The sequence below is a fragment of the Canis lupus genome, chromosome 18 (assembly GCF_048164855.1).
Source record: "Canis lupus baileyi chromosome 18, mCanLup2.hap1, whole genome shotgun sequence".
NCBI classification, from domain to species: domain Eukaryota; kingdom Metazoa; phylum Chordata; class Mammalia; order Carnivora; family Canidae; genus Canis; species Canis lupus.
In genome coordinates, this window is record NC_132855.1 from 57,937,029 (window position 1) to 57,944,797 (window position 7,769).

Consider the following 7,769-nt stretch of genomic DNA (forward strand, 5'->3'; position numbering starts at 1 on the left):
CTGACCCTATTACTGACTCTAGTGCTGTTCAGCAAACATTTCACTGAATACCCCAGAGTGTGTAGCTTCAACACAGATTATGGCATCAGACAGACCTGGATTCAAGTCTCAGCTCTGACATCTACTGGGTGACCTTGAACACATTTTTAGAACTCCCTAAACTGCCCTCAGTTTCCCAACCTATAAAAAGGGAAAGTAATAATACTATTTTTTTTCTCTCCTAGACTTGTAATGAGAAACGGATAAGATGATATGATGCAAAATGCTTAACATAGGACCTGGTGCACGGCGAAGGCTTCAAAATTGTTACCCACTGGGCACCAAGCTCTGTGCTAGGAAAGGCAGGGAAAATAAAGACCTGAAAGACATAGTCTTGTGCCTCAAGGACTTGCAGGTACAATGAGGGAGAGAGTTGGCTTCACTGCAGAGATTTTCTCACATTCAATATGTGCACAGCCTGAACAGCCTTCCCCTCTACCCCGAAGTTTTTTTCAAAGTCCCAAGTCTGCCCTTTCTAGTCCCAGCTGGGCAAACTGTAGAACTTCATGCTTGGGAGAACAGTTCATTTTTGCCACGGCCCTATTTTCATCCTATCAGGTGGTAGAGGAGCCCTGCTCTATTAATTTAAGTGATTATTTTAAGGCAGCTACTGTGGAATGTTTCTTACTTTCTACTGACCTGCGACCCCATGATTCATCTGCAGCGGCAGCTTCCATATCACAGCATCATCAAAAAAGATCTCAGCATACTTATTGGCATTCTATAAGAGTGTTAGTGACAATACAGAGCTGATGGAAGGGTCTTATGCGTCATGAATATGAATATCATCATTCAAATTACTCTGGTGGATGTTGAAGATAAAAGGAAATGTTTTATTTTGTGTTCATTAAGCACTAGAGGGTATGTTTCCCCTGGATGCCAACTCATTATATCTGTAACGGTTAATGGGAGTTAAATTCCAACATCACATCAAGGGGGGAAAATGATCCCTCAAGTATTTGGAAACTCCTTCCTCTAAATTGCAGATCAAAGCTAGGTTATGAACTTCTAGGTTGTCTTGCTAATGGATTTGACTGACTGTATTCTTTGAATTTTTTTCCCTCCAAACACTAACTTTCCGTAAGTAGAGATAATTACAGAGATTTTATAAGCACAAGATGTCATGAGTTCTCCCAGAACCAGCCCCCCATCATAGAGAAGAAACACTAACAGCAAATAAATGCCTGTGAAGTATTAGGGGCCTTCCTTATGCCCCTCTCCCTTCCATTTCACAAAACCTCGAGAGATGCTTCTGTCTTGCATATGGGGAAACTGAGGCCTGGGTTGATTAGATTGCCTGCCCTAAAGCACACAGCTGATAGGAGAATGAGGCCCCATGCCCAGTGCTGTCTGGTTTAAAAACGCATTCTAAGGTGCCTGGGTGGCTCAGTTAGTTAGCTGTCGGACTCTTGATTTCAATTCAGGTCATGATCTCAGGGTCATGAGATCGAGCCCCATGTCAGGCTCCAAGCTCTGCAGGCGGGGGGTCTGCTTGAGATTCTCTATCTTCCTCTCCCTCTGGGCCTCTACCAGCTCAAGCATGTGTGCATGCTCTCTCTCTCTTGCGCTCTCTCTCTCTCTTTCTCTCAAAACCCAACCAACCACACCAACAAAAACACATTCTAACCCACTGCTTGGGGATGTCTCCCCAGCTCCCGTCAGATTCCTACCCTATAATACATGTTCTCTAGGGTTGGGGTGGGTGAACAAGATGAGGCAAAACCAAGCTGATACCATTGCCAGAGGTGTGACCGTCTCATGCAAGCTGTCTGCCCAGGTGGTTTTCTTCCCTTCCCTAAACCTAAACCTGCCAAGGAGAAAATGCATCAGTCCCAGGTCATGGTCTGGCCCGTGAGCAGCTAGGAAGCTGAGCTCTCCATGACTGAGGAGAGGAAGAGGACGGCGGGGGGGGGCAAGAGTGTGGAGAAGGGAGAAGAAGCATGCTGGTCCTGGGATGGGACACTCCTCCTTGTGTCCCATCTTACCTAAGAGGAGCTTTCTAGTAACTTCTGGGAGGAGAGGAACCCCAGAAAGCTCAGCCCCAGGCAGATTTTAATAACATTTAACACAAGATGTGTCCTCTGTGGAGTCAAATCTGCTCTCTTGTTACTGAAGTTGAAGGAGAAAATGACTCCTTACTCTCTTTATATCATCTTGCTGGGACTGCTTCTGGGCTCTACACAGAACAGGGCCCAGCTCTGTAATCTTCCTCCCAGGACCCATTTTCTGGGTCGGGGTAATATTTGTGTTGTTCTCCTTGGGGTTCCCTTTTGTATTACACTGTCTGGGGTGAAATGTGGGGCCCAGGAGGAGGTGGAAATGGATCTGCTAAGCAACACTTGAAGTAACAGACAACCCTGCTGAGACCCCACCTGGAAAGCTGTGCTCAGCTCTGAGCCTCTAATTACCAGCCAGGTACAGACAAATGGGGCTGAATGTTGGGGGAAAAGCAACCAGAGTGATGGAAGAGGACAGCTGGATTTATGAAGAAAGATTAAAAGAGCTGAATAGGTAAATGATGTTCTGGGGGGAACTTAGGGACCATCTACTTATATCTGAAGGTTGTAAACAGCGGAGCAAGAATTATCTTGGTGAGACCCACAAAATATAACAGAGAGTAATGAAAAGAAATATATAATAATAATGGACTGTAATTTTATACCCATTCCCATCCCAAGAAACCTCAAAGCATTTTATGGCTTAGGATAATATACGCACTATGGTGGGGTGCACTCAGACTGTAAAGAGGCTTGTCATTTTGCTCAAGCCCTTGCAAAAACAATATTTAGTGAGAGGGTAATGGGCACTTGGTGTATGAAGACGGGACCCTGGCTTGGCGGGGCTAGCTGCCCCCTCACGTGTGTGGTGTGGGTGGGGAAGGGCCCTGTTTTGTGTCAGGCCACTGACAGAGCTTCCTGCTGCCCTGCTCAGTGGCACACACAATTCAATCCCCATTACAAAAAATAATAATAATTTAAAAAAAGTCGAAGGATCTTCACAGAGAAAGATGGGTCTCAGGGTGGGAGGCTGCTCCAGCTTGCATCCAAACACGGCATGCACGGTCAGCTGCTGGATGGAGCCACATTCACTGCCGCCAGGCCTCCTCTGGCTTCACCCGCTCCCGGCCACACTGTGAAAGCCTGTGGACTCTGCGGAGTCTCTGCCTCTCCCCAGACCTCACCTTCTCGGCCTCTATCTGGGGAGGCAAATCTTGGTCTCTTTCCTGACTGCAATGCTGAGCAACAGGTGAGCTGCTTTTGCATTTTGTGGGTTCCCCTGGCTTCGAGTGCTCCTTTCTTAAATGTCCGTGTTGCTCCCACTCATTCGGGTTTCTGCCCAAATACCAAATTTTTAGAAAGACGGTGTATGGTCACCCTGTCTGAAATAGCATCCTTACTCCCTCATCAGCCTCCAGTCCCTTGATCTTTATTTTTAAAGCATACTTAGCAATACATGAAATTATTATATTATATTACACTATGTTACATTATGTTATAGTTTGTTTTCTGTCTCCTCTGAGTAGCATATAAGCTTCTTAAGGACTCGAACTTAGCTGTTCCCTTTACTACTGCATCACCAGCGGCACCTAGATCACTTCCTGGGCACCCACAGCCTGGGCTCAGTAAATAAGTTGAGTTTACTTGAGTGAGTTTACTTAAAGTGCCTCGGTTGTCTCAGAATAAGGCAACCTTATAAATTGCATGTGTGCTTTGTGTCTGCACCATGTTCTTAATCTCTTAAAATTCTTATCCTTTCGATCCTACAGGATTCAGGAGGGCTACAGATAGGGAAACTGAGGTACCAAATTGCAACCTGAGAAATCTTCATCCTGCAGGAGTCCAATTTAAACGTGCAGCTTCTGAGTTTTCAGACCATTCTTGGGGCCCAGAGTCCAAGTTTTAGGTGTAGATGCCCCCTGCCTCCTGCCAAGCATAAACTTTTAGGAAGTTGGTGAAGGGATCATAAAGAAACTCCTCACGCAGAATTGGATCAGTGTAGAAAGTAATGATCTCATTAGAGGGAAGCCTCTAAACGCAGGCCAACCCCCCTCTGCGGCTAATTACAGGTACCTGAAGTCTCTGGCACGCGCTGTTTGCACAACATATAATTCAACTGGTTGTGTGCTTGGCGGTTGCAAGTAGCTGAGGGTGGAGAGAGGTGCCTCGCCTCTCCTTTGGCTGCCCGCCGTCTGGTTCGCCTTCCTACCGGCCACGGCCACACTGGTGATGTGTTCTCCAGCCCAGGTTTCCAAAGAGGGTCCTCAACTCGCCATCACGGAGGCATCAGGAGGATTCTGAGGTTCCTCCCCTCTCGTTCGCTCATTGGCACGTGCCAGCCTCATTTTTATTTCTGTCGATACAGAGTCCACGATGCGCCAGAGAGCGACATATACACGGCGGACCCTAAGGAGGCAGGCCTGGTCCTTGGAGCCTCATGGGAGAGCTTCGCGGGAGCTTTGAGAAGCTGAGCCTCGGGTGACACCTGTCGTCGTCTCGGGGAGTGAGGCCATCGTGGGCTATGCACAGTGTGGGAAGAGGCTGACACCACTTTTTTCCCTTGCAAGGATTTCGAGGGTGATGGTCCAGCCCGGGGCAATCCAGGGTGGAGCAGCCACAGACACCAGACCTCCAGGGACGTGTTGTGAGGCTGTGTGACAGAGGGAACCCCGGGGCCCCGAGTTTTCCTCTCCCTTCTCCTGGGGTATCCAGAGGCTTCATGCTTTGCTTCATTTTTGCCGGTTTCTCTCTGCCCAATGGCTCAGCAAGTCAGGTCAGGCCTCTTGGTCCTACCTATGAGGGTTTGAGAAATAATAAAAGAACAAAGATTCGGGAGCCCGTTGACTTCCCTTAATTCTTCTCTTTGAGACACTCTACGCCATCTCCTTCTAGACCCAGCTGTCATTTGGGAAGGTCAAATCAGACATGTAAGAACACAAAAGCCACATGTCAGGAGGTTCATTTTCATTTTTTTTTAAAGAAACGGTTAATAGAGCTGCCCCAGACACTCTGCAGACTTCCCAGACTGGGCAGGTAATGATTAAGGGACTCCTCTTCTTCTTCTTCTTCTTCTTTTTTTTTTTCTTCTTCTTCTTCTTTTAATCAAAGATTTTTCCCCCTTCTTTTTGTCTTTTCACCTGACAGTGAGGGGAGTTCATTAATGGGGCGAACAAAAGGAGCCCATTTGGGCAATATGCTTTAGGAGGGAAGGAATCAGGTTCATTTGATGTTTGATTTTCCATCTTTTGGGGAAAAAAGAAAAAGAATTACCCAGATTTATTTTGGCTCCTGAGATGATGAATGGCAGCAGTGAACGCCTAATCGTTCAGTGTGATTTGGGTGCTCCGACTGTTTTGGCGAATGATCTTAACCGCTTGGAGCCTATGTTGGGCTGAGACCTGGACCATAATCTTCTCGAAAAGAGAATTTCCTCCTCCATTTGCAAAGAAATCCTATTTGACTTGCACGTCAGCTGTCACGGTCATTTGTCCGCTCTGGACATGGCCAGGAAATAAGTAAATCTACGGATGAAGACAGCAGAGGACAAGCAGGGTTTTGAGTGATGAGTGGATTGATGATTATAACCGAGCTCGAGCTCGGCATGCATGATTGTTTCTGAGAAAATGATTCTTTGGAGGGTCTCTTCATCCAGCTTTCATTTACAAATGTGTAAGCTGGTCTGTAAAAGTTAAGGGGCTGCCATTTTAATGTAAAACCCTGAGGGAAGGGAACCTGCATGCAGTTACAGGAAAAGTAGCTACTTTGGAATCTGGCTTCAAATCCTGACTCTGCTTCTTATTAGGTGTTGCGACCTCATGCAATTCGCTCGAACCCCGGCAGCTGGAGTTTCTTCAGTTATGAAAGGGAATAATAGCACTTACCTACTATAATAAGAATTCAGTAGAATCACATCTGTAAAGCTCCTGGCATATGGAATGCCTTCTAGTGAACTTCTGTCTCTTTAGCCTTCATCCACCTTAAAATACGTCTCATTAAATGCAGAGCCAAGGTTAATGGAGAAAGCTCTGGTAATGTATGAGAGAGCTGTTGCTAAGTGTTCTCCAGACACCCGCTGTCACTGCGGCCCCATCACACCCAGAGCCACGTGAGGCTTTGAGGCTTGGGGCCCCATGAGGGGCTTTGGGCAGCTGCTTACTGCATACCATCTTTGTGGAATCCTCCAGATCCTTTAATGCTTTGTTCCTCTTTGGAGACAGAGGGTTGACCTTAAGGATGCCAGCTTGGCCTGGCAGGCTGGATGACCAGTGGCACCACCAAACACACATTTCTTCCGTGCTTTCTTCTTGGGGGTGGAGGGGGGGGGATGCGAGTAATGTTCTCTGGGGTTCCCGGGTAGAGATGTGGGGTGCTCTCCTGCATTCTCGGAGCTTCTGCAGAATGCCTTGCTCTCACAGTGATGGTGGGAAGTAACCAGAGGCTCTGTGGAGCCTATGAAAGGTGTGCCACTCACATCTCAGCGTGACTGGTAACCCCGCATTCCTCCCAGGGTAAACTTATAGTCATTCCCTCCATTCTTTGGAAAGACAAGTGTCCATTCTTCCTTGCAAAGCAGGGGAAAACCTTTGCCTTCCACCTTCTTCTATTTTCTCCTCCATCCTTTCAGATTCTCCTGGAGATTTTCTCTTTAAAATCCCCAAAATCCAGTTTTTGGGGTGCCTGGGTGGCTCAGTCGGTGAAGTGTCTGCCTTCGGCTCAGGTCATGATCCCAGGGTCTTGGGATTGGGTCCTACACTGGGCTCCCTGCTCCTTGGGGAATTTGCTTCTCCCTCTCTCTCTGCCCTCCTCCCCTGCTCATGCTCTTTCTCTCTCCCAAATAAATGAATAATATCTTTTAAAAAATAAATAAAATCCAGTTTTGTTTAACACAAGTGGGAAAAATCACTTCCCTCAAGCTAACCTTCACAGTCCTTAGAGAGGCTGACAAATGCCTGGCATGGCTTGAAACCAACTCAGGATGCTTCAGGAGGAGGTTTCCTGGTGGCGGGAAAGTGGGACAGAGTGTACTAGGGGTAGTTTGGGAGTGGGAGGGAGAGCATGAGAGGGTGAAGAGAATTATGGAAAGTAGAGAAGTGGGGTTGTAGTTGAGAAGGGTGCTTCTGGGGAAGGAGAGGTATAATGATCCTTGTTGGGGAGCCCCACTCTCCCTTAATTGTGTAACACATTCTCTCTCTGCCTCGTTCAGACACTTTTTGGGAAGGTAAATACTACCTTTCAAAACCTTCCGTGGGAGAATTTGTATTTCTTTTGAATATAGCCCTGGGGCTGAGACATGCCTTCAGTCAAACAGCCCAGCTAAAGTCAGGGGCTGGGAGTAGTTATTCCATGCTTGCTGGGCTCTGAACCCTGGTTACACTGGTTGAACATTTCACATTCATTTGCTCACCCAATCCTTGCAGCAATCTAATGTTTAGCCCCATTTCACAGAGTAAGAAACCAAGGCTTAGCAAGATCTAGAAAAAAAATTAAACGGCAGACATTTATTTTTCATTGTTCTGGAGGCTGGGAAGTCTAAGATCAAGGTGCTAGCGGGTTCAGTAAAGTTGCACAGCTGTGGAGTGGTGTGACTGGGGTTGGTTAGAAGGGCAGAAGCATCTGGCTCTAGAATCCAGACTCTCACCCTCTTTCCTGCTCTCTCCTTTCTCTGTTATAGGATGTGCTATGTTTTTGGAAGACAGTCATACTGTGCTGTGTCTTCAGAAGTCTCCCTAGCAC

General features: G+C 47.0%; 1 long non-coding RNA gene across 2 annotated transcripts in view; it reads left to right on the plus strand.

Moving 5' to 3' along the window:
• The window catches only part of LOC140609304 (uncharacterized), a 31,379-nt gene that overhangs the window by 14,322 nt on the left and 9,288 nt on the right, over positions 1-7,769 (plus strand). Inside the window, exon 3 of one of the 2 annotated variants that reach the window (XR_012011193.1) lies at positions 225-7,769. This exon is cut by the window's right edge and continues 15 nt beyond it. This is a non-coding gene — a long non-coding RNA (uncharacterized lncRNA). The remainder of the gene's footprint in view (positions 1-224) is intronic. The other variant, XR_012011194.1, reaches the window with a different exon arrangement.